At 46.7% G+C, this 27,703-nt stretch overlaps 1 long non-coding RNA gene across 1 annotated transcript; it reads left to right on the top strand.

The window, feature by feature from the left end:
- The first annotated feature begins 1,586 nt into the window (after positions 1-1,586).
- Positions 1,587-27,703, top strand: LOC148142758 (uncharacterized). The gene is made up of 3 exons (XR_015751938.1): positions 1,587-1,658; positions 1,963-2,061; positions 27,477-27,703. It is a non-coding gene; the product is annotated as an uncharacterized LOC148142758 (long non-coding RNA).

Consider the following 27,703-nt stretch of genomic DNA (forward strand, 5'->3'; position numbering starts at 1 on the left):
CCTACCATCCCTGCCCCGGTGAAACCCACGTCTCCATTCTGGCCTCAACATCATAGTTCCAAGTACTGATCCACGCTGTCAGTTCATCACTCTTATTTCTGACACCCCTGGATGTCCTGGCGTTGGAGTCTGTTCAGAGAAGGTTCATGAGAATGGCCTCAGGAATGAAAAGCTTAACAGATGGGGAACGTTGCAGGACTCTGGGTCTTCACTCGATGGAGTTCTGAAGGAGGAGGGGGAATACAATTAGATGTTGGAATACTGAATGGATGTTGGGAAGATGTTTCAATTGGTAGGCAAGATAAGGACCGAGGACACAGCTGTAGTGTAAAGGGAAGACCTCTTTAATTGGAGATAAGGAGAAATGTCTTCAGCCAAATCGTAATGAATCTATGGAATTCACTGCCTCAGAAGGCTGTGGAGACCAGGTCATTGAATATATTTAAGAGGGACATAGATAATTTCTTAACTGTCCAGGGGATCAAGTGTTACAGGGATGAGAAACGTAGCAGCCGTGATTGAGTGGTGGAACAGGCTCGATGGGCTGAATGGCCTAATTTCAGCTTTTATGTCTTATAGCCTTAAAAAAAAACCCAAGGACAAAATAAGTTTGTTAAAGTGACAGCATCATCACAATACACACGTACAGACACACTGACACAGACATACTTACAGATAGGCTGAAACACGCACACTGACACACATAAACACACATAGAAACATGTACACACACGGACACACTGACTCCCACATATACAGAAACATACACACAGAAACATACACACACAGACTGTGTGTGCAGTAAGTGACACTTGCCTGGGTTTAACTATTTTTAAAAGGGTTTGAGTCAATCTGATAATTCCCAGCTTTTCCTGATGAAACATCAATGAGAATGTGAGACAGTGTTATGATGTCCCTCAGCTATTGTCAGGGAGGAGGTGAATGTGTTTAATAGGAGAAAGTGAGGTCTGCAGATGCTGGAGATCAAAGTTGAAACTTTATTGCTGGAACAGCACAGCAGGTCAGGCAGCATCCAGGGAACAGGAGATTCGACGTTTCGGGCACAGGCCCTTCTTCAGGATTCCTGTGCCCGAAACGTCGAATCTCCTGTTCCCTGGATGCTGCCTGACCTGCTGTGCTGTTCCAGCAATAAAGTTTCAACAAATGTGTTTAATAAACACACAATCATTTGTACAATGAAAAAATGCCAACTGGTACAACCGATCCATGTAGGCCCTTCACACACATCTGTGAAATAGTTAGATTTTAATTCTCAGAAACTCACTAACTTTACTGGTTAAGTTCATGCCACTCACACCTTGTGTTTGTCAGTGTGGAAATACGATGTTCCCCTGTGGGATAAATCTGTGTTCCTTGGCAGAAGAAGACTGTTCCCTTGTCTGAATAAAAGCATTTTGTAGCTGGTTTGAAACTGCAGCTTTGTCTCAGTGTGGATTTCAGCTCTGGGGCCTGTGTGTGTGTGTGAGAGAGAGAGACACAGAGTGTGAATAATTGTGTGAAGGGGGAATGCAGCGTCAAACAAGAGCCATTGGACTGTACTATTGAATTGCTGTTTCTCTCAACCCTTATCCCTCCCCACTTTAATCTCCCAAATAAGCCTCTTGCTTTGCTCTGTATCTGGGGGTGGTGTGTTTCAGGTAGAGGAAACTGGAAACTGACAGGATGAAGTGAGATTTGGGAAGAGAAAGAGGTTTGAGTGACAGACCTGGGCCTTTTTCAAGCAGGTCTTGGCCGTCAGACTTCCTTTTGGTCTGTGAATGGAGCCCAGAGGGTGTCAGGCTCTCTCTGCCTGCATGCGTGTGTGTGTGCGCGTGTGTGTGTGTGTGCGTGTGAGTGCATCTGTGTGTGTGTGTGTGTGTGTGTGGGGGGGGGGGGGGGGGGGGAGTACTGCTGGAAGCTCAGTTCCAGTTTTGAACCTTTACCAACTTGTCCCCAAAATAGACCCTGTCTGAAGTGAACCGCAGGAGCAGTGTTCATGCCTCATGGGAGCGAGGGAGTGTGAGAAATCAGTGAGAGAGAGAGCTGGGACCTACAGTAGTGGTGAGTATCACCATTTCAGACTGTGTCTTTCCTGAACTCCTGCCTGTCTCTGGCTGATTACCCATCTCTTTCTCACATTGTCACTTTATGTCTCTTTGTTTCTCACTTTGTGTCCCTGTATCTTTCTCTCAAAGTCTCTCCTCCTTTCTCTCTTTTGGTCTTTCTGTCTTTCCCTCTTGCGAATCTGCCTGACACACTCTCAACTCTTTATTTCATTCTCCCTCTGTCTGTCCGTTCCCTCCAGCTGTGTGTCCCCCTTCCTCTCTGACTGCATTTTTTCTGTCCCCTGTCTCCATCTTACTGTTCCTCCCTCTCTCTGCATTTTTCCTGCCCCTCCTCCAAATTTTTCTCTCGATCCAAAATTGCTGAATGTGACTCCCTGCCAAATGTAACTTCTCGAACTTTGTGTCATCCAATTTTGTGACCCCATACACACCCCATTTCACACCCTCGCCTTCTCTTTTCCCCCTCAAATATTCACTCAACACGTTTCACTACCTCCCATTTTTGCCCTTGTCTTTACTCCACAACTTTGCCCCACCCTCACAATAATATGTCCCTTCCCAAACTCTTGAGTCACCCCAAAAGAATATCATCCTCTCTCAGATGTTGCACTCCACCCGCACAAATATTTTGCCCACCATCTGCCAAATATTGTTTCATCAAATGTTGTGTTACCATCAATTCAGTAGTCCCCAAATATCATCACAAAGTTTGTCCTCCATCCCAATTTTGGCCCTTATGGGAAGACCCATGCCCTTAGTCACCAGGCCCCACAAACCTCTCCACAGATACAGCACTATCCCCGACACAGGAGGCTCTGCTGGATTAGGGCCAAGCCCACAGTAGGATCATTAACCTTCACCATGATTTAATAAAGGCGGCGATGCCCAGACCCCACCAGGAGCCACCTCATCCGTTCCAACCTGGGGACTATGTAATGATCAAATCACTGGGAAATGATTGTCTCCCTCCTCGGTGGAAAGGCCCATACTTGGTGCCTCTGACAGCCCCGACAGCTGTCAAACTGAAGGGAAAACCTGATTGGACACACAGGACCTGCTGCAAGTGAGCTCCGCCCCCAAAGGACAACAACCAGGAAGCACAGCAAACGACAGCTCCACCACAGCAAACGACAGCTAACCGCCATAGTCATCACCATCTTTATACTCCTCCTGATCATCCTGCCACGGGATGACTGGAACCAGGATCATGCAGTGAGACACCTTACCGTTCGCGAGTCACTGGTCAATACATTCCTCTGTGTGACCTGTGTGTATGCTCAGAGGGTCAGCCAGAGGAGCTGTTGGGTTTGTGCTCATGTCCCCATGCACTCCCAAGGGGGCATTCCCCTGAGACCCTTCCCTTTTAATGAATCAGACATGGCTGAAAGGTTGGTGGGATGGGTCAGGTCCCCTGAAGTAACCACTCTCAGGCTACCACCGTGAATGGGATCTTACAGAGGTAATTCTCCAGCCTGCTGGAAATCCGCAGAGTACCCATTAAACAATTTTCAGGGATGGTTCTATCCCTCATACAATCTTCCCCATGAACCCCCGGCCCTACTCCTCACAGACACTCCCGGACAGGGCACACCCATCGGATCGATCTGCCTCAAAAGCAGCCATCCATCCGGATGGAATGCTGGCTGGGGCCGGTGCGCCAACTCCTTGCTCCTCACCCCGCAGCAAGTCAGTCCACAGCAGAGGGCAGGATACTGAACCTTCACATCCCCAACAGGAGCAGGCAAAACCCCACTTTCACCACCACCTGGACAGGGACCCAGACCGACCGCCTGAGAACCTATAATGGCACTTACTTTATTTACAGCCACAAAGTCTCCCCTTGGCTCCTGTTATCCTGGACCAGGAACTGCTGTGTTGGGTACGTGGTCCCATTGTATAACATTCCCAGTCTTCTCCCTTCACGAAGCCACCGTCTCGCAGGAAGTGAACCTCCAACACCCTTGACCAGATTCTCTCTGTCTGTTCACCCACCTATGCAGCCATTCAATTGGAAATAGAAGCCCAGCTGCTGGCCATCCCCTTGGAGGAGGTAGCCAATGCCACATCCAAAGCACTCACCCAGCTGAATGCGGAAGTTCTTGCCGTTCACACCGTGGCCCAATAAAACAGGTCTGCCCCTGGATTATCTGCTGGCAGAGAAAGGGGCACATGTGCCCTCATCGGCTCTGATTGCTGCAGTTACATACCCGGCCCGAGTGGGAACATACTAACTCAGCCCGACATATCCAACAGGCTGCCGCTGTACTGCACAACCCAAAACCAAAATGGGACCATGGAACTGGGCACGCTCCTGGCTGGGTTCCTGTGGCACGGCCTTGCTCCAGGGTCTCATAGTCCTCATTCCTATCATTGTCATTATTGCAGTTCTTGTCATGGCTATTAAAATGTGCTGTCTGAGTTTGTGCTCAATGCTGCTACCCCCCTGCCCTGACCTTACCACCCAACTAGTGAAGGTCCACAGGGATAAGAACTTTGCCCTGACATGGAATATGTGGTTTCAGACTCGGACTCTGAATACTCCCCCACTGATTCCGACCCCCCCCCCCTGGCTCTGGCTACATTCCCCCCTTCGCCTCTACCCCTAACTCAGCGCTTCCCTGACAAAAACAAAAAAAGGGAATTGTCGGAGAAAAAATATACGACTCTGCCTGCCCACTACATGTTCACAGAAACCATGTCTGTTCTTATCTGAACAGAGCATACCATAATCCATCAGCTTGACTACAACCAGCTGAGGAACTAAACAGCAAAACCAGACATTACCTAAACAGCTTCCAGACTGAAGGATTACTACTCCTCAGATGATCTGATAACCGGCTTCCTACCTCACAATAGCATCACCGCTCCTGCAGCCCTGAGGGCATCCACAGTGCCCTCACGTACTGAAGCCCCACAAAGTCTCCATAGACTGAGTGGCACCCAGATACCTGACAAGAATACGCACCCCCGTGCAGGCCCATTGGAACCAGGATACTGGACATTAGCACCTGCTCTCGCAGAGGAACGGAACCTCCTGTTATAGTTATTACCTGATTGCTGTGACTGGCCAGCTGATTGTTTTCCAGTGAATGTAATTTAATTCGTATTTTCTTGTAATTAACAGTACATTACTGTAATATGATAAAAACTGGCTGTATCTGCAGCTTGGGGAATAGATTCCTAACATAACTGAGCAAAGTGTCCGTTTTCTGTCAGTCTGGTCAACTCTCTTTCCCATGATATCTTACAAACACACACACTCCCTTTCTACCTCTCCATCACAATTCCTCTGTCTGTCATCTTTCCCCGCCTCCCCATCAGACGCCCCAGACCATCCCATCAGTTTAAACCATCAATGCTGTAATGTTTCGAGTCAGGTTTACAAAATGACAGGAACTACAACATTTCAGAGACAGAGGTTTAAATCATAGAAACTTCTTTTAATATTCTTTTGTGGGACTTGGGCATCACTGACTGGCTAACATTGACAGCCCATCCTTATTTGCCCTGGAGAAAGTGGTGGTGAGCTGCCTTCTTGAATCACTGCAGTCCCCTTGCTGTGAGTTGACCCACAATGGGAATGCCAAGATTTTCACCCAACAACTGTGAAGGTTTGGTGATATATTTCCAAGTGAGGGTGGTGTGTGGCTTGCAGAGGAACTTGCAGGTGGTGGTGTTCCCAAGTACCTGCTGCCCTTGTCCTTCTAGACGGATGTGGTCGTGGATTTGGAAGGTGCTGTTGAAGAATCTTTGGTGAAGTTCTGCAGCGCATCTTGTAGATAGCACACAATGTTGCCACTGGGCACCGGTGGTGGAGGGTTTGAATATTTGTCGATGTGGTGCCAATCAAGTGAATTGTTTTGTCCTGGATGGTGTCAAGCTCCTTGAGTGTTGTTGGAGCTGCACCCATCCAGGCAAGTGGGGAGTATTCCATCACATTCCTGACTTGTACCTTGTAGAGAGTGGATAGAATTTGGGGTGTCAGGAGGTGAATTACTCGCCACAGTGTCCCTAGTCTCTGACCTGCTCTTGTAACCACTGTGTTCATGTGGTGAGTACAGTGAGTTTCCGGTCAATGGTAACTCCAAGGATGTTGACAGTGGGGGGATTCACTGATGGTAATACCGTTGAATGTCGAGGAATGGTGATTAGAGTGTCTTTTATTGGTGATGGTTATGGTCTGGCATTTGTGTGGTGTGAATGTTACTTGCCACTTGTTGGCACAAGCCTGGATATTGTCCAGATCTTGTTGCATTTGAGCACGGATTGCTTCAGTATCTAAGGATTCGTGAAAGGTGCTGAAAACTGTGCAAACATCAGCGAACATCCCCACTTCTGACCTTATGACAGAGGGAAGGTAATTGATGAAGCAGCTGAAGATCATTGGGCCTAGGACACTACCCATTTCTCCTGCAGAGATGTCCTGGAGCTGAGATGTCTGACCCTCTGCAACCACAATCATCTTCCTTTGTGCTAGGTATGACTCTAACCAGTGGAGTGTTTGCCCCCATTACCTATTGATTCCATTTTTGTCAGGACTCCTTGATGCCATACCCGGTCAAATGCAGCCTTGATGTCAAGGGCTGTCACTCACACCTAACCTCTGGAATTCAGCTCTTTTGTCCATGTTTGAACCGAGGCTGTAATGAGATCAGGAGCTGAATGACTTTGGCCAAACCCAAACTGGGCATCACTGAGCAGGTTGTTGTTGAGCAGGTGCTGTTTGATAGCCCTCGACAAAAGTGAGGAGTGCAGATGCTGGAAACCCGAGTTTGGATCAGAGTGGTGCTGGAAAAGCACAGCAGATCAGGCAGCATTTCTCTCCTTGGATGCTGCCTGACCTGCTGTGCTTTTCCAGCATCACTCTGTTTGATAGCCCTGTTGATGGAGAGTCGGCAGATTGGGTGGTAATTAGCCGGGTTGAATTTGTCATGCTTTTCATGTACAGGAAATACCTGGGCAATTTTCCACATTGTCAGGGAGATGCCAGTGTTGTAACTGTGCGGGAAGAGCTTGGCTAGGGGAGTGGTAAGTACTTCAGTACTATTGCCAGAATGTTCTCAGTGCCCATTGCCTTTGCCCTATCCAGTGCCTCAGCCATTTCTGGATGTCTCGGGGAGTGAATGGAATTGTCTGGAGACTGGTATCTGTGAGGCTGGGGACCACTCTAGTAGCCTGAGATGGACCATCTACTCAGCACTTCTGACTGAAGATTGTTGCGAATGCATCAGCCTTATCTTTTACACTGATGTGCTGGGCTCCTCCATTATTGAGGATGGGGATATTTGTGGAGCATCTCCTCCAGTGAGTTGTTAAATTGTTCACCACCATTCACCACCATTCACGATGTGGAAGGACTGCAGAGCTTAGATCTGATCCGTTGGTTGTGGGAGCACGTAGCTCTGTCTATCACTTCCTGGTTATGCCATTTGGCGCGCAAGTACTCCTGTTTAGAACCAGGTTGACACCTCATTTTTAGGTCTGCCTGGTGCTGCTCCTGGCACGCCCTCCTGAACTCTCCATTGAACCAAGATTGATCCCTGGCTTGATGGTAATGGTTGAGTGGGGGATATGCTGGGCCATGAGGTTACAGATTGTGCTGGAGTACAGTTCTGCTGCTGTTGATAACCCACAGCTCAATACCCAATATTGAGTTGCTAAATCGGTTCAAAGTCTGTCCCATTTAGCACAGTGATAGCACCACACAGCAAGGTGGAGGGTATTCTCAATGTGAAGGCGGGACTTTGTCTCCATAAGGGCAGTGCGGTGGTCACTTTTATCAATACTGTCATGGACAGAGGTGATTGCAGCTGGCAGATTCGTAAGGGTGAGGTCAAATACATTTTCTGCTCTTGTTGGTTCCTACACCACCTGCCAGAGACCCAGTGTAGCAGTTATATCCTTTAGGACCCGACCGACCCGATCAGTAATGCTGCTGCTGCTGAGCCACTCTTGGTGGTGGACACTGAAATCCCCCACACAGTATGATATTTTGCCACCCTCAGTGCTTCCTCCAAGTGTTGCTCAACATGGAGGGGCACTGATTCATCAGCTGAAGGACGACGATAGGTGATAAGCAGTAAAAGGTTTCCTTGCTTCTGTTTCACTTGAAGCCATGAGACCTCATGAGGTCCAGAGTCGATGTCAAGGGCTCCCAGGGCAACTCCCTCCTGACTGTGTGCCACTGTGCTGCCACCTCGGCTGGGTCTGTCCTGCCAGTGGGACCGGGCATATCCAGGGATGGTAATGGTGGTTTCTGGGTATGTAAGGTATGATCTGATAAGAATGATTATATCAGGATGTTGCTTGACTTGTCTGTCAATTTCAGCACGAGCTCCCAGATTCCAGGTTGGAGGACAGGGCTATTTATTTTTCTCCAGTCACTGAGCAATGAAATTGCAAGAGAAATAGTTCTCAGCACATGAGTGAAGATGACAGCCTGGGATAGAGAGAATGAGACAGAGAGAAGTCGGACAGATACACAAACATGAGGGGGAGGTGACTGTGTCACAACCTTTGCAGCCTCTGGTTTCTAACCGTGTGTGTGATGTGCTTCTGTTGGAATGCAGTGAGACTGCGTGTGGGATCTTCCTTCATTCGATAAGGGGTTGCACAAAAGATTCTGGCATAAGCTAAACATACGGGCCATGTATTAGCATGGATACAGGATGGGTTAACTGACAGGAAGCAAGGAGTGGGGATAAATGAGTGCCTTTCTGGTTGGTGATCAGTGACGAGTGTTTGCCTCAGTGATTAGCATTAGGACCACAATTATTCACAATTTATATTTAGTGCCAATGTTTGCGGTTGACATGAAGGTGAGTGGTAGAGTAAAGTGTGCAGAGCACTCTGAAGGTTTCCAAAGGGACATCGATAGTTCAAGTGAGTGGACGAAGGTCTGGTAGATGGAGTACAATGTGAATAAATGTGAAATCATCCAATTTGGAATAACTGTGAGAGGGACTGTTTCTGAATGGTGAAAGAAACCTGCAGCATGATGCTGTGCAGAGGGACCTGGGGGTCCTTGTGCGTGGATCAGAGAATGTTAGTCTGCAGGTGCAACAAGTAATTCAGAAGGAAAGTGGAATTTTGTCTTTCATCGCTAAAGGGATTGAGTTTAAAAGCAGGGAGGTTACATTGCAGCTGTATAGGGTGCTGGGGAGGCCACACCTGGAGGACTGTGTGCAGGCTTTGTTTCCGTACTTGAGAAAGGATGTACTGGCACTGGAGGTGGTGCAGAGGAGGAGGTTCACTAGGTTGATTCCGGAGTTCAGGGGGGTGGCTTATGAGGAGAGACTGAGCAGACTGGGATAATATTCCTTGGAATTTCCTAGAATATTGGGGATGGTGGGGTGGGAGTGGAATAGATAAGATAGAAGTAAACAGGGTGTTTCCACCGGCAGGTGAAACTGGGACAAGTGGGCATAGCCTCAAAATAAGAAGGAACAGATTAGGACTGAATTGAGAAGGAAGTTCTTCACCCAGAGGGTTGTGAATCTGTGGAAATCCCGGCCCAGTGAAGCAGTTGAGACCTCCTCAGTGAATGAGTTTAAAGTTAAGAGAGATAGATTTTTGAACAGGAAAGGAATTAAGGGTGATGGTGAGAGGGTGGGTATGTGGAGCTGATGCCACAAAAAGACCAGCCGAGATCACACTGAATGACGCAGGAGGCTCAAAGGGCCAGACGGCCATTTCCTGCTCCTCATTCTTATGGTCTTATGGATTTAAACATTAACCTCTTCTGGGGGGTTGTGTGTATGTGTGGGGTGGGGGGCGGTGAGGATGGAGGTGTTAGGGCAGTGGGGGGTGAGGGTGGGGGTGTGTGTGTGGCAGGGGTGGGCGCGGTGAGGATGGAGGTGTTGGTGGTGGGGGGGGGGGGTTGGGGGTGAGGGTGGAGTCCTGAGCCTCTGAAGCTTTTTTTCAATCATTGTGGAAGGGTTGGATTATTACTTCAGACAGTGCTAAATGGAAGTTGCAGGTGCCACTCAAATGTAGTTTATTGGTCAGCTGAGGCTAATGGCGGCGGTGGGAGGTGCGCGGAGAGGGTTGGATTTTCCTGTCTCTCCACCAGCCGTTTTCTTTTCTGTAATTCCTCTCGGAATATCTGGGAGAGACTCCACTGGGACTTGTCGCCATTTTAATGGGGAGGTGGGTGAATGGTCAGAGGGGATCACAAGACCCCTCCTCCCCCCACAACATGTCCCACTCCCTCCTCCTACCCTTCTCAGTCTATCTGTGAGGATTGGGGGATGAACAGAAGGAATTGTTGCCATTGACTGGGATCTTATTACTGTCTCTGGGGTTAGGGGGTGGGGTTTTGGAGTAGGCTCTGGGACTGACGAGGGTCCTCAGCATTGCAAAGAAATGCAGGACCTGCACAGCCCCCACCCCACCACCCTCCCCCGCCGCCCTGCACAGCCCCCACCTCACCACCCTCCCACACCGCCCTGCACAGCCCCCACCCCACCACCCTCCCACACCGCCCTGCACAGCCCCCACCTCACCACCCTCCCCCGCCGCCCCACTCCCTTTTGGCCAACGTTCAGGATGATATTAACCCACTCCATCAACGATTGGCCATTTTTTCATTTTGCTTCTTGTGGGATCCTGCACAGCAGGGAGTGTGGGGGCGGGGGGTGAAGATGGGGTTGTTGGACGGAAAGAGGGATGGGGTGGTGTCGGGCAAGGTACGGGATCTAGAGGGAGGGTGTGAGGGTTTACTCCAGTGTTCAGTCCCAGCCCAGCTCCAGGTTGAAACGGGAGTGTTTAGTATTTGCTGGTGGCTTAGTGGGGATGGGGAGGGGGGGGGGGAGTGCTGTTTTCACATTACAGTCTGTGGGATCTTGCTGTGTGGGGATAGACTGCAGCCATTTCCTTTACAGTAACAGGGAGCAACACTTTTCACATTCAGGAAATTCAGGAGGTGAGGGCTAGGGGTTCTGAACGTGGGTGGTGAAGCTACAGAAACCTTCAGTTTCATTCACCATGGAGTGGGGGAAACTGGGGACAGCTGGTGGGATCCAGCTGTGCAGAATACCCTTCACTCCAATGTCAGCCCCTCTCTGTGGGGGCACTGGGGAGGTGGGGGGCTTGGTGAGTGGATGTGGGCTCTGACAGATTGTTGAAGGAATGCCATGGCGGTCCTGCATTCAGCTACCTATGGGATCTTGCAGTGCACTCCCTCGGCCTGCAGCTCACCCTCACATGTTACGTTAGCCTGTCCATAGGGCCCCAGGCTGAGGTCACTGATGGTCTGACAGTGTTTTGGGCTGCACCGAGCCTCCATTTCCCCCATAGCTCTGACCCTCCCACCACTTCTCGTCATCCCCACACTCTCCGAGACATGGTGCAGAGATTGGAACACAAGGCAAACGTGAGGCAGGAGAGGGCATTTCAATCAAAACATGTGTGGAATGGAGAGAAAGAGAGAGAGATTATCGAGAGGAAAGGGAAATCTGACCAGAGATGGAGGTGTGGCTGGGACAGTGAAAGAGGAAGAGGGAGAAGGGGTCAGAGAAGGAAAGACATTGATTGATTTGCGAGAACAGGAGGAGAAAGCTGAACAGAGATGGACAAGTGGATAGGGTCAGACAGAGGGAGAGAGGAGTGAAAGAGAGAGACAGGGACACACAGATAGAGAGGTGCCTGTACCAGGGAAAGGTTCCTCATTAATATTTCATATAGAAACTGCACTAATCCCAGATGGAGTGGGCACGGGGGTGGCGCCCTTTGAATGGGAGTGGGTCAGGGGAACATTGGTCTTATTTCTTGTGCTTTTCGTACCCCCTGGAGTGTCAGAGAACCAGCTGGACAGGGCAGATGAAACCCAATGGATGGTGGGGGCTGGGGGCGAGTGGTGGGAAAAGGGGGAGAGGGACACAAGTTGTGGTGAGTGACTCTCCACCACTGAGTCATTGCCCAGCCCCTCAGAAAATAAACCCTGGGGGCAGTCAGAAAGCATTTGCCCCTGATCCCATTTGAAATCTGTTCCTATTCTCTGGGTTTAAGATCAGGGCGAGGTGCTGATTAAACATAGAGACTTTGGAAGTCAGTCAGTGATGGGATCTCATTTGTTTCTCCCCAGTTTTGTTTCAGAACATCTTAGCTTTGATTTGATCAATTTCCATCTCTCTCCTGGGGGGATATCTGAGAGACTGAACCTTGGACACTGAGGGAGAGATATACTCTGACAGTGGAAATGGGGGTGGTGTGTGGGGAGGGGGAGTTGGGATGATGGGAGACAATAAATATTTCTGACCCTGCTCCCCTCAAACAGAAACACTGGGACAGTCCTGAGGCAGTCTGAGTAACCTTCCCGTTCCCGATCCATGTATTTAATATCAGGGGCTGTGTTGGGAGGAGCCTGTCAGATTGTGGAGGCAGCGAGCGGTGGGATCTTGCTGTGCTTTTGGTGCAGGAGTTTGTGAAAAACTAATTAATTTTCATTTCTCTCTCAGTCCTTCCGCCCCCATTCCCGGGGAGATTTGTTTCGGGAGGTGAAACACGGGATGATGCAGAGACAGAGAGAGAGACAATTATTATAAACTGTCCCGTCTCCTGTCATTCATTTACACACAAACACACACTCCCGGGGGAGAACAATTGTGGGGCTCAGGCAGTCTCTGGGGTTTGTACCACAAGGGGGTGAACTCTGGGGGGGTAGAGGGTGTGGGAAGACAGAAGGGCAAAAAGGGAGTTGCTGCACAGTCTGATCCCACAGATTTCACTGCCTCCTTCTCTCTCTGCCTCCATATTCCCAGCTGCCTGTCCCTCACGCAGCTTTCTATACATTCTTGTCTCTGCCATATCCTTCACATCTACCCCTGCCCACTCTCTCACCCTCTCCCCAGGTTTTTCAGGAACTGATCTGTCGTTCAGTATTTCCGATCTTTGGCCTTTCCCGCCAACCTCTCTCTGCCCTCTGTGATCTTGCTATTGCTCCCTGAGGGTCATTTGAGCCACATCCCCCTCGTTCTCTGTCCCTCTCCATCGCTCATGCTCAATGGTATCTGTTTGCCTTTCTCCCCACCGACTTCTTTCTCTCCTTGGGTTTCCATAGATTCCCCACAGGATGGAAGCAGGCCATTCAGCCCATTGATTCCACACCAACCCTCTGAAGGACAGCCTCCCCAAACCTTTCCCATCTCTGTAACCCTACACTTCCCATGGCTTGTCCACTTAATCTGCTCATCTTTGGACTGTGGAAGGAAACCAAAGCACCCAGAGGAAACCCAGGCAGACACAAGGAGAATGTATAAACTCCACACAGACGGTCATTCAAGGCTGGATTTGAACCTGGGTCCCTGGCACTAAGGCAGCAGTGTTTACCACTGAGCCACCGTGCATCTCTGTCTGTCTGTGTCTCTCTGGCCATTCGGTTTATCTAGAACCTTCTCTTTTGGTGATGACAATCATACTCAGCTCTGCCACGAGACTCTCTTGAATATATTTGATATTACTCGTATTTTCCACCATGAATCAGACACAAAATAATTATTCAAATCCTCAGCCATTTCCTTTTCCCCACAACTATCTTTCCAGCCTCATTTTCCAGTGATCCAATGTCCACTTTTGCCCTTTATATATCTGTCGAAACTCTTGCAGTATTCCTTGATATGTCTGGCTAGCTTACCCTCATAGTTCATCGTGACCGTCCTTATATCTTTTGTTGTTGCTCTCCATTGGTCTTTGCAAGTTCCCAATCCTTTGGTTTCCCACTGCCCTTCCCCAAATGATCTGTTTTCTCTATAACTTTTATGCTATCTCTGCCTTCCCTAGTCAGCCATGGTTGCCTCTTCCTCCCTGTACCAGGCTTCTTTCCCTTGGGATGAATCTCTGCTGTGTCTCCTGAGTTACTCCCAGAACCTCCTGCCATTGCTGTTCCACTGTCTTTCCTGATACACTCCTCTCCCAGTCAATTCTACCCACTTCCTCTCTCATGCCTCTGTAGTTGCCTTTATTCAGCTGTATTCCATTACCTTTGATTCTATCATCTCCCTCTCAAATTGAAGAGTAATTTCAGTCATATTATGATCACTGCCTGCTGAGGATTCCTTCACCTTAAGCTCCCTGACCAAGTCTGCCTCTTGCCTGTAAGAATCTGTGTTCCAGTTTATATTATAGAACATAGAACATTACAGTGCAGTACAGGCCCTTCGGCCCTCAATGTTGCGCCGACCTGTGAAGCCCATCTGAAGCCCATCTAACCTACACTATTCCATATGTCTATCCAATGACCATTTAAATGTCCTTAAGGTTGGCGAGTCTCCAACTGTAGTAGGTAGTGCATTCCATGTCCCTACTATCCTCTGAGTGAAAAACCTACCTCTGACATCTGTCCTATATCCATCACCCCTCAAATTAAAGTATGCCCCCTTGTGCGAGCCATCACCATCCGAGGAAAATGTTTGCACTGTCCACCCTATCTAACCCTTTAATTATTTTATATGTCTCAATTAAGTCACCTCTCAACCTTCTTCTTTCTAATGAAAACAGTCTCAGGTCCATCAACCTTTCCTGGTCAGACCTTCCCTCCATACCAGGCAACATCTTAGTGAATCTCCTCTGAACCCTTTCCAAAGCTTCCACATCCTTCCTATAATGCGGTTACCTGAACTGTATACAATACTCCAAGTGCGGCTGCACCAGAGTTGTGTACAGCGGCAGCATGACGTCGTGGCTCTGAAACTCAGTCCCTCTACTAATAAAAGCTAACACACCAAATGACTTCTTAACAACCCTATCAACCTGGGTGACAACTTTCTATGTACATGGACACCAAGATCTTTCTGCTCATCGACACTACCAAGAATCTTACCGTGAGGCCAGTGCTCTGTATTCCTGTTGCTCCTTCCACAGTTAATCACCTCACACTTTTCCGCATTAACTCCATTTGCCACCTCTCAGCCCAGCTCTGCAGCTTACCTGTATCCCTTTGTAACCTACAACATCCTTCGGCACTACCCACAACTCTACCGACCTTAGTGTCATCCACAAATTTACTACCATCCAGACGACCTCATCCAGATCATTTATAAAAATGACAAACAGCAGTGGACCCAAAACAGATCCCTGCAGTAACCAGTAGTAACTGAACTCCAAGATGAACATTTCCTCCCCCCTCCCTCCCTCCCTCCCCCTCCCCTGTCTTCTTTCAGCTTGCCAATTTCTGATCGAAACTGCTGAATCACCCTCAATCTCATGCCTCCGTAGTTTGTGCAATAGCCTACCATGGGGAACCTTATCAAACATCTCACTGAAATCCACATCTACCACACCAACTGCTTAACCCTCATCTACCTGTTTGGTCACCTTCTCAAAAAACTCCAAAATTCTTGTGAGGCACGGCCTACCCTTCACAAAACAATATTGACGATCCCTAATCGAATTATTCCTTTGTAGATGATTATAAATCCTAACTCTTATAACATTTTTCAATACTTTACCCACAGCTGAAGTAAGGCTCACAGGTCTATAATTGCCAGGGTTGTCTCTACTCCCCTTCTTTAACAAGGGGACAATGTTTGTTGTTATCTCTGGTTTGTTACCCGTGCCACGTGATAGCGAGGCAAGGAATAGGGAAAGACATCAGCTGATCTCGTAGCTGCAAGGATGGTGCAGGAGGGAGGGTTTCAGGTAATTGGATAATTGGGGCTCATTCTGGGGAAGGTGGGACCTGTACAAACGGTCTTCACTTGAACCAGAGGGGTACTAATATCCTGGTGCTATTCGGGTGGGTTTAAACTAGCTCAGCAGGGGAATGGGAACCTGAGGTGTAGTTGCAGTGCACCGGAGGATGATAGTAGGAAGGAGAGGGACAGGATTTCAGAGTCACAGGAATGTGCTGGCAGACAGCAAGCTGGTTTGAAGTGTATCTACTTCAACGCCAGGAGTATCCGAAGTAAGGTAGGTGAGCTTGCAGCATGGATAGGTACCTGGGACTTCGATGTTGTGGCCATTTCAGAGACATGGATAGATCAGGGTGAGGAATGGGTTCCAGGGGTTTAGATCTTTCATTAAGAACAGGCAAAGCAGTAAAAGAGGGGAAGGTGTGGCCTTGTTAGTCAAGGATAGTATAACAGTGGCTGAGAGAACCTTTGATGAGGACACATCCATTGAGATAGTGTGGACTGAGGTTAGAAACTGGAGAGGAGAGGTCACATTACTTGGAGTTTTTCATCGGCCTCTGCAGAGTTCCAGGGAGGTGGAAGAGAGGATTAGCAACATTAATCTGGGTAGGAGTGAAAGGAACAGGGTGGTCAGTATAGTGTCTTTAACTTCCCCAACATTGACTGGAAATGCTATATCTCTAGTACCTCGGATGGATCAGTTTTTGCCCAATGTGTACAGGAGGGTTTCCTGACCCAGTATGTCGAAGGGCTGACAAGAGGGGAGGCCACACTGGATCTGGTGCTTGGTAATGAACCAGGCCAGGTGTTTGATTTAGTTGTAGGTGAGCACTTTGGAGAGAGTGACCATAATTCAGTCATGTTTAGTTTAACGATGGAAAGGGATACGTACATGCCACAGGGCAAGAGTTATTGATGGGGCAAGGCAGTAATAATGCGATTAGGCAAGAATTAGGATGCAAAGAATGGGGTAACAAAATGCAGAGGATGCAGACAATGGAAACGTGGAGCTGGTTTAAGGATCGGATATTGTGTGTCCTTGATAGGTATGTCCCTGTCAGGCAGGGGGGAAGTGATAAGGTAACGGAACCGTGGTTTACAGCAGAAATTGTTAAGCAGAAGAAGGAGGTTTATGTGTTGATGAGGCAAGATGGTTCAGATGAGGTGATGGAGGGATACGGATCAGTTGGGAAGGATTTAAAGAGAGAGTTAAGAAGAGCAAAGAGAGGACATGAGCAGTGTTTAGCAAATAGAATAAAGGAATAAAAGGATGTGAGGAATAAAAGGATGATTAGTGTAGGAATAGGGCCAGTCAAAGACAGAAGTGGGAAGTTGAGTGTGGACCCTGTCGAGATCGGAGAGATCCTAAATGTACATTTCTCATCAGTTTTCACTCAGGAAAAGGAGAATATTGTAGAGGAGAAGAACGAGGTACGAGATATTAGACCAGGAAGAATCGAGGTTAGTTACAAACAGGTGTCATCAATTCTAAAAGGAACGAAAGTAGACAAGTCCCCTGGTCCGGATGGGATTTATCCGAAGATTCTCTGGGAAGCTAGGAAGGAGATAGCAGAGCCTTTGGCTTTGATATTTGAGTCGTCATTGTCTACAGGTTTTGTACCAGAGGACTGGAGGATTGCAAATGTTGTGCCCTTGTTCAAGAAGGCAGTAGAGATGATCCAGGTAATTATAGACCAGTGAGTCGTACTTCTGTTGTAGGAAAGGTTTTGGAAAGGATTATTCTAGCAAGCAACAATTTGATTTCAGATGGTCAACATGGTTTCATCAAGGACAGGTCATGTCTCACAAGCCTCATTGAGTTTTTTGAGAAGGTGACCAAGCATGTAGATGAGGATAGGGCAGTTGATGTGGTATGCATGGACTTCAGTAAGGCCTTTGATAAGGTCCCACATGGTAAGCTGTTGGAGAAAATGCAGAGGCATGGGATTGGGGGTGATTTTGGAGCTTGGATTAGAAACTGGCTCTCTGAAAGTAGGCAGCGAGTAGTGGTTGATGTAAAATATCCGGCCTGGACTCCAGTTACTAGTGGTGTGCCACAAGGATCTGTTTTAGTGCCACTGTTGTTTGTCATTTTTGATAAATGACTTCGACGCAGGCATAGGTAAATTTGCAGATGACACTGAAGTCGGTGGGTAGTGGATAGTTTGGAAGAATGTTACAGGTTGCAGGGGACTTGGATAAACTGCAGAATTGCGCTGAGAGATGGCAAATGGAGTTCAATGCAGATAAATGTGAGGTGATGCACTTTGGGAAGAATAACAAGAAGGCAGAGTACTGGGTCAATGGAAAGATTCTTGGTAGTGTGGATGTGCAGAGGGATCTTGGAGTCCATGTACATAGATCTCTGAAAGTTGCCACCCAGGTAGATAGTGCTGTTAAGAAGGCATACGGTGTGTTAGGTTTCATTGGTAGAGGGATTGAGTTCCGGAGCAGCAATTTTATGCTGCAACTATACAAAACGCTTGTGCGGCCACACTTGGAATATTGTGTACAGTTCTGGTCGCCATATTTTGGGAAGGATGTGGAAGCACTGGAAAAGAGTCAGAGGAGATTTACCCAGGATGTTGCCTGCTCTGAGGGAAGGTCTCATGAGGAAAGGCTGAGAGACTTGGCTCTGGTCTCATTGGAAAGAAGAAGGCTAAGAGGGGATTTGATAGAGACATGCAAGATGATCAGAGGATAAGATAGGGTACACAGTGAAAGTCTTTTTCCTGGGATGACGACGCCAGCTTGTGCAAGGGGGAATAACTACAAATTGATAGGTGATAGATTTAAGACAGATGACAGAGGCAGGTTCTTTATTCAGAGAGTGTTAAGGGTGTGGAATGCCCTACCTGCCAATGTACTTCACTCCTCCACATTATGGAGATTTAAACAATCATTGGATAATGGATGACAATGGGATAGTGTAGGTGGACGAGCTGAGAATAGTTCACAGGTCAGTGCAACATCGAGGGCCGAAGGGCCTGTTCTGTGCTGTATTGTTCTATATTCTGTGTTCCATTTGTTATCCTCCAGCCTTCTGGCACTATTCCTTTCGACAATGGTGACATCAAGATCAAAGCCAAAGGCTTGGAAATCTCCTCTCTTACTTCCCAGAGAATCCGAAGATAAATCCCATCTGGTCCAGGGGACTTATCTATTTTCAAACTTTCTACAATTGCAAACACCTTCTCCTTGTGAACCTCATTCACCTCGAGCCTTGTAGCCTGTATCTCAGTATTCCCCTCAACAACATTGTCTTTTTCTAGTGTAAATACTGACAGATATTCATTTCATGCTTCCCTATCCACCTCGGACTCCATGCACAACTTCCCACTACTATCCTTGATTGGTCCTAATCTTACTCTAGTCATTCTTTTATTCCTGATATATCAGGATGGTGTGTGTTATGGGATGTTACTGCATTGGAATAGTGCCTGAACGAAGTTGCTGTATCTGGTCAGTTATGTTTTCCAATAGTTCCGTTATTCTAAATTCTGTTTTGTTTTGTTAAACTCTCATGTTTAAATAAACTCTGTTTTGCTGAAAGTTGAGCGGCCTGACCAGCTGCATTACACCTGGAATAGAGATATAGAATCAAAGAGATGTACAACATGGAAACAGGCCCTTCGGTCCAACCTTTCCATGCTAACCAGATATCCCCACCCAATCTAGCCCCACCTGCCAGCACCCGGCCCATATCCATCCAAACCCTTCCTATTCATATACCCATCCAGATGCCTTTTAAATGTTGCAATTGTACCAGCCTCTACCACTTCCTCTGGCAGCTCATTCCATACAAGTTGCCCTTTTGGTCTCTTTTATATCTTTCCCCTCTCACCCTAAACCTATGCCCTCTCATTCTGGACTCCCAAACCCAGGGAAAAGACTTTGTCTGTTTATCCTATCCATGCACCTTATGATTTTGTATACCTCTATAAGGTGACCCCTCAGCCTCTGACACTCCAGGGAAAACAACCCCAACCTGTTCAGTCTCTCCCTGTAGCTCAGATCCTCGAACCCTGGCAACATCATTGTAAATCTTTTCTGAACCCTTTCAAGTTTCACAAGATCTTCCCAATAGGAAGGAGACCAGAATTGCATGCAATATTCCAACAGTGGCCTAACCAATGTCCTCTACAGCCACAACATGACCTGCCAACTCCTGTACTCAATACTCTGACCAACAAAGGAAAGCATATAAAACGCCTTCTTCACTATCCTATCTACCTGCGACACCACTTTCAAGGAGCGACGAACTGGCACTCCAAGGTCTCTTTGTTCAGCAACACTCCCGAAGTATATGAGAATATCGATTTCACATCTGTCTTTAAAAGAGTAAAATGCTAGGGTCTAAGCTACTGCCTTCAAATATTTTAAGGTGGGCTGGCCTGGTCCATAACAATGTGTTTCTGTGTGTTTGTGTGTGTCTGCGTCAAGGCCTGTTGCACATCTGCACCTCAGTCTGTGTCTGTTTCTGTCTTTGTATGTGTATGAATCTATGTCGGTCTGCATGTTTGTGTGTATAAATGTGCCTGTGTGTGTCTGTATGTGATTCTCTCTCTTGAACTGTGTGCGTTATCTCAGTCGATCTATCTCTGCGTGTTTGTAGTTATAAGTGTGTGAGGTAATGTATATGGATGTGTGTATTAGTGTGTGTCTCCGTATCTGTGTGTATGTGTGTGTTTGTCGGCCGAACTGTGTTATGTATCTGTGTGCACATTCAATGGTCCTTTTGATGTTTATCTCCAAATGTGTGTTTGTATGTGTTTGTGCAGCCTGTGTCTCTGGCTGCAATGGGACTGGAGGAAAGTTTGAATGAATTGATGAATTAAAAAGTGATGAATTAAAGGCTGAGTCTCTCTTGCTCCCTTCCTGTGTTTAATGTAATACAATGCCACCCTCTGGTGGCCTCGACATGCCACTACAAAAGTGGCCGATATTTTCCTTCAGACAGAGCATCACAGCTTGTGAATCTCTCAGGTTGCTGGTGTCTCGTTCTTCAAACAATGTCTTTGGCGACACAGAGCAGTTTTGTCCGACTGATGTTGCATCATTGATGTGAGCAAAAGGAGACAACAATGGGTGGAGAGGAGAGAGAGGGAGACATTGTGAGAGTGAGAGCTGTAAATGGAGGGAGAGGAATCAAGGGAGAGAGATGAATCCTGCTGATGCCAGGTCAGAGAGAGTGATCCTGAGGTGAAGGTAAAGGACAAAGTGACTGAACCCCAACTCCTGAACTCGGCCCCGGTTCCCTTCCCTTCCCTAAGGACCAGGACTTGGGGTCGGGTCTGTCTCTCTCCAGTTCAGCTTCTTCAACACAAAGATAAACAATAAAGCAGTTTGTTCCACTGCTTGGCACTTCTTAATGAACATTTTCATTATTTACAAATTGAAGTTACAGATACAGTCAGTGAAATGGTGCCTTTTCTCACTGGCTCCCAAGTTGTGAGAAACATTGAAATGTGTCCTGGTAACCCCCTGTGGGAAAAAATTGCATAAACCAGCACTACCCTCAGTCTGTTACCATAGCAACATGCTGCCTCATTGCTGAAACATGGAACTGAAATGAGAAAATCCTGGATGGATTGATTAATAAGCGAATTTGATTGTTTGATGAATTTGGGTAAAGGGATATTTCAGCACATTCTTCAGCTGCTGTCTGAATTTAGTCTGGGTCGCAGCGTAAATCGCGGTGTTAGTGCAGCAACTGAGGAGCTGCAGCATGAAGCCTAATTCCTGCACATAGGCATCTAGATACACAGAGTCATATGCCAGACTATACATTCGGTTCCATATTGAATACAGCATTAACATTGACCATAACAGGATGAAATTGGCCGAGATCACAAACAATAAAACAATAGATTTTTTTCGGTGTTGTATTTCTTTATCATGGTGAGAGTCCCCATTGGTGTGACTCCGGAGTCTCCTGCGGGCTCTGCTGGTCACCAAAATGTGTCTGATGGTGAAAACATTGAGCAGCAGAATCAGGAGAAATGGGAGAGTTGGTGTTAGAATGTGATGGAGGAACTCGATTGTGACCCAGACACGAGAAGATAGAACACCGTTCCTTATGTAACAAAACCAGGGGGAGTTCGCCAACCGATAACGACCCGTGAGCATGAAATACCAGAAAATGTTCTTTCAGCAGCTCAGCACAGTCACTGTTCCCAGAGCCACAGCCGCCGTTTTCTCACTGCAATATTTATTTTTCAGCTTCTGGCAACAAATGGCCACAAACCGATCAAAGGTGAAAGTGACAGTGAACCAGACAGAACAGTCAGTGGCTGCATAAAGCAGGACGCCGTGGATATTACACACGGGGATGTCCCACAGGAAATAAAACTGTTCCCGATAAACATTGGGAATGTGTCTCAATATCAGGTCGAGGATAATGACCAGTAGATCCGTCACTGCCATTGCCTCCAGGTAACGCCTGACACATGGAGACAATCCACAATCTTTATAAAGCAGGACGAAGATCGTCATGATGTTAACTGTGAGGAAGGAAAACCAGCAATTTATACATCAGCCTGATGGACGTTTTACAATTGATTGAGATCAGAGTGAGATTATCAAAATGAAATGTTCAGAGATTTATTGATGTAGTTGTAGCTGGAATAACACATGGTAAAGCAGACAGGTCATTGCTTTACAGCTCCTAATATGGAGAATAAACATTGTTGTCCTGAAGGATTCTCTCCCAGTTCCTCAAAGAATTACTGACAGATAGGTGATGTAATACAGAAGAAACCTTCCCTCCCTAAACACACAGACACACATCCACAAGAACAGATGGTTTCTAGAACATTCCCAGAACACTGGGCGGCACGGTGGCACAGTGGTTAGCACTGCTGCCTCACAGCGCCAGAGACTCGGGTTCAGTTCCCGCCTCAGGTGACTGTCTGTGTAGAGTTTGCACATTCTCTCTGTGTCTGCGTGGGCTTCCTCCGGGTGCTCCGGTTTCCTCCCACAGTCCAAAGATGTGCAGGTCAGGTGAATTGGCCATGCTAAATTGCCCGTGGTGTTAGATATAGGGGTAAATGTAGGGGTATGGGTGGGTTGTGCTTCGGCGGGTCGGTGTGGACTTGTTGGGCCAAAGGGCCTGTTTCCACACTATAATGTAATCTAATCTAATTCCCAAAAACGTGATTACTCAAGAGCAGACAGGTCATTGCTTTACAGCTCCTAATATGGAGAATAAACATTGTTGTCCTGAAGGATTCTCTCCCAGTTCCTCAAAGACAAATGGACGCTGGTGGTGGACTACTTTTTAAAATGTCCTTCCTTTTAAAACACGAAGACTCATAACCTCAGGTTGGTCAAATGTTGTCAATACAATTAAATTCAAATTCAATTGGTTTTTGATATCCTGGGCATAACTTCAATTAATTGGATAAATTCAAATCCAGTTTCATTAACCCAAAAACACAACTCGAAGCCTTTGGTTACATTTTCTCAATTCTCAGCACTCTCTGCAGCTGTCACCTAGTCACAGGCACATGGGCTATGAAACTCTCTCAGCTCAGAAATGCACCCTCCTTCTTGTAGTGACCAAACACTCTTTCAACTTCGTAACATCAATCCTTGCAGTATATTCCCCTCTTACTCCTGGGCTCTAACGTTCTTCACTTACCTGTAACCAAACATCTCAAATTCTTCTGAAAATTGAAATATTCCAGTTCCACTGTTCTCATTTGTCAATGTCAGAAACAACATTCTCCACAAACCCCAGCAGATTTATCAAAGATAATTTCCCTTTTGTGAATCTGGGCTGACTCTGTTAAGTTATACCATTATTCTCCAATTATCCAGTTATCACATACCTTACAAACATGCTAATACTTTCCTCACAACTGATGTCAAGTTATCCACGATTTTGTTTTCTGTTTTCCCTCTGCACCGTGTTTTAAATATTTGCAGCCACAGCACCTACTCACTACGGTCCTGGATATTTCCCAGAATCGGAAGAGCTTTGAAGAACTTTGACTTCCCTCAAGACTCAGGGAAGTGCCTCATAGAATCAAGGAATTTACAGGATGAAAAGAGGCCATTGACCCATCATGTCAATACCGGCTCCCAAAAGAGCTGTCCAGCATGCTCTGTCTGCAGCCCCATCTCCGCAGCCCTCGAAATTCATTACTCATTTGGTGCAGCAATTACCACACTTCAATGTAATGTGTTTTTCAAGTAATTCCTTTTCAATAATTCTAATTTCCTGCACTCACTCATCTTCACTGGTCACTCTGTTCCCTAATATTTCTGGAAGATTTTCTGTTCCTTTCACTGTGGAGACAGAACCAACATATTCACCTCATGGGACAGAGATAGCCTGAATATCTCAGAAATGGCATTATGGCACCTGAGGGATATGACACCTATTCTTTTAGAATTAGAATCCCTACATTGTGGAAACAGGCCCTTCGGCCCAATAAGTCCACATCGACCCTCCAAAGTGTAACCCACCCAGAACCATTCAGCTATTGTATATTTACCCCTCACTAATAACCAATCCAATGGGCAATTTAGGCCAATTCACCTCTGTTGCACATTTTTGGATTGGAACTTCCAGAATCAAACCAGTTCACTTCATGGTCCATATCAGCACAGTCCTCTCCCTGGTGTGACAGGTTCTGCTGAAGCAGGCGACACAGCTCTGTGACCTCCTCATTGTCTAATCAAACTGGCTTCACACATTGCACCTGGAATAGGTACAACATTGGAAAATATTCCTGGAAATCCCAGAGAGGAGATTGTAGTGCCCTGCTCCCCACTGTTTACAGAGCTTCCCTTCTGTGCAGTCTCTGCTCCATTTGTTAGCCGTGTTGAAGACCCCGATACACTGTGAATGCCCTGCCCACACCTTGTACAGAGTGGGGTCACCAGACCCTCAGCTCTCCCTGAATGAATGCAGCAGCTGGTACACAAACCTGAGGAAACCATTTTCAGAACCTTAACTGATGTTCCAGTGACAGGAGCAGGTCAAATCCACATATACATGGTACACCCACTCTGTGTTGAAAATGCCTTCGTTCTCAGATTCTTGTCAGTTGCTGATGAACTGTTACATCTCTGCACAGTCCCACTGACCCGAAATATTAGCAGTTCCAGTCTCCATAGAAGTAGTTGACAATCGCACCATTTTCTGTACCTCAGTCACGATGACAGCAACACCACTATTGCATGGGGAGTTGATTAGAGAAGATGGTGAGGCGATGGTCCAGCCTGTGGTCTATTAATCCAGGGACCCAGGTAATAACCGAGACCTCGGATGTGATCCCACCGTGGCAGATGGTGGAATTTGAATTCAATCAAACATCTGGAATTATGACTCAAATGAAACTCTGAAACCATCGTTTGTTGTCAGGAAAACCCACCTGGCTCCCTAATGTCCTTCAGGGAAGGAAATTTACCACCTTCACCTGATCTGGCCTACATGTGACTCCAGACTCTCAGCAATAAGGTTGACACTTGTCCTTTGAAATGGCCAAGTCAGCCACTCAGCTGGATCAATCACTACAAAGTCTCAGAGAAATGAAACTGAATGGGCCGAGGCACCCACAGTTGGTCAAGAAGGCAGCTCAGCAGCATCTTCTCAAGGGCAATTGGCAGAGGAAATAAATACTGGTCCAGTCAGTGATACCCATGTCCCATTAGTGAATATAAGGAGATGAGCACACTCTGGGAAGAGAGGCAGAGGGGACATAACTCAGTTTAAACAGCGACTTGGAATGATTTTCAAGAGTATGGGAAAAGGCGAAAAATAAATGAGATTAATGCCACATTTTATTTCCATCCCAGCCGATCAGCAATCCCTTTGTTTGCTCCTTTTTCTCTCCCTCTCTCTTTCTCCTTCTGTTCAACTGACTCCTTCTCCTCTTCATAACAAACATTTCTGTCACTAAAATAATCACAATATTTCCCAGCTGCTTTCAGTTCTCACGTATGGTCAGTGGACTCGAAATGTGAACTCTGTCTTTCTTTCGACACAGGCGGGCAAACATGTTCATTTTTCCCAACACTTTTTTTTGTTTCAAAACGGCAGCATATTCCTTTGTTTGATTTAACCCTTGATGTTTTTGATTCCATGGGAATGTCCTGATCACTGGTATGGACAGCGTTTGATGACCAACACTGATTGACCTTGACCTGAGAGGCCATTCCCCAAGGCAGAATAGAGCCAAGCACATTACATAGCAGCACAGAAGCAGACCCTTCAGTCCAACTAGTCCATGCTGAACATAATCCCAAACTAAACTTTTCCTACCTCCCTGCTCCTTGTTCAAAACCCTCCAAATCTTCCCTACTCATGTACTTATCCAAATCTCTTTGGAATGTTGTAATTGTACCCACATCCACCACTTCCTCAGGAAATTCATTCCACATGTGAACCACCTCCTGTGTAAAAGCTTTGCCTCTCATGTCTTTAACATCTCTCACCTCTCACCAGAAAAAGGTGCCCTCAGTCTTGAAATCCCCCATCATAGAGAAAAGACAACGATCTGTTCCTCTCATCATTTTCTCAACTCCTATCAGGTTGCCTCTCCATCTCCTGCACTCCTGTGAAAAAGGTCCCAGTCTATCTTCTACTATTTGGCCTCAGATTACAAGTTTAATGACATGTTTTGGATCCGAAGTCACACTTAACCCAAACCAGATAAGCATGTTAGATTTCTTTCCCAAACAACATCAGTGAAACAGCTCGGATTTCAGACAAAATCGTGGGGGTCTTATGGTTGTTATTAGTGAAACTCACTTTTTCTCCAATTCTTGTCATTTGAATTTAAGGTCTGTTTTCAGTTGTGATAGAATATGAAACAGTGTCTTTCGCACATTAGCTTGTGTCTCTGAATTATCCTACCAGTGACATTAATTCATGATATGGTGTTTCTGTCATGGAATTACTTTCGAGCCAAGAACAAGTTTGCAATTGAAATATTCACAACTGAACGTGTGACCAGGCTGAGATAATTGTTTATTCATCAACAGTACTGAAATGTAGGTGGAATCTGGTGGTATTATGGAGCCGGCAATGGACAGGTTTGATGATGGACACAATACCAAGACACAAATCGGTTCAGGATAAAAAGGGCCTCGACATTGTGAGCAGTCTCGGTATCAGATGCTTGTGAGGGAGGGGTCTGAAATTTGTGGATAATGAATGGAGTGTTTAATTGAAACTGAAGTTAATAGTTTCTGTCCTTGTCAAATACAGACAACAGAAATAGCAATGGAGTTCAACATGATTTAGGGAAACAAATGAATGGAGATAGACATAAAGGGACTTACCAGGAACACCAACAATAGCGAGGATGGGATAGTAACCTGCCTGAATAATCAGCAGTACACCTTTTATCCGATAAGATAATAAAGACCAGGAAAGGAAGTTAAGCCCCAAGGATAAACTCCTGTCCATTGTTGGAACATTCCAGTCCATTGTTCTCAGATTCTGATCTCTCCTTTCCCTGTCTCTGCAGCTGCCGTTAGTGGTGGATGTGATGCAGTTGCTGAAACAAGGGGATGATGCATTGAAAGAAGCCCTTACTAATAGGAGAGAGAAAGCCTCCAGTTACGCAATTAGATTCCATGGAGATTGACGTTAATCACAGTGACTGAACAAACATTTCTAGTTAACCCCTTTTCAATACAACACTTTCAGTACACATTGATAATGGGACTGGATTTGATATCACTGGCTATTGTTCTTATCTCCCATTGCCAATTGTTCTAGTGAAGTCAGTGGGGAGGGAGAATGATGGATGTTTCTTTTTCGCAGGCTGGATGATCCTGTTGTGTTTTCCCTGCACAATGCTGCATCCAACAGCCCTCCTCAAAAAAAGCAGTCAAGAGGTTGTTACTGTGCTGATCACTCGATCAACCGCCAACCACCAGATTGTCACCATAATTACTCTGACCATTTGCAGGAAGTATGGATTTGCCTGAATGTTCCTTTCACAGATCTAATAAGGCAACTTTGTAACTTCACCACAAAGTGCTCTTCAG

The sequence above is a fragment of the Chiloscyllium plagiosum genome, unplaced genomic scaffold (genome assembly GCF_037043375.1).
Source record: "Chiloscyllium plagiosum isolate Xiang-an unplaced genomic scaffold, Cpla_swu_hap1 HiC_scaffold_28, whole genome shotgun sequence".
NCBI classification, from domain to species: Eukaryota; Metazoa; Chordata; class Chondrichthyes; order Orectolobiformes; family Hemiscylliidae; genus Chiloscyllium; species Chiloscyllium plagiosum.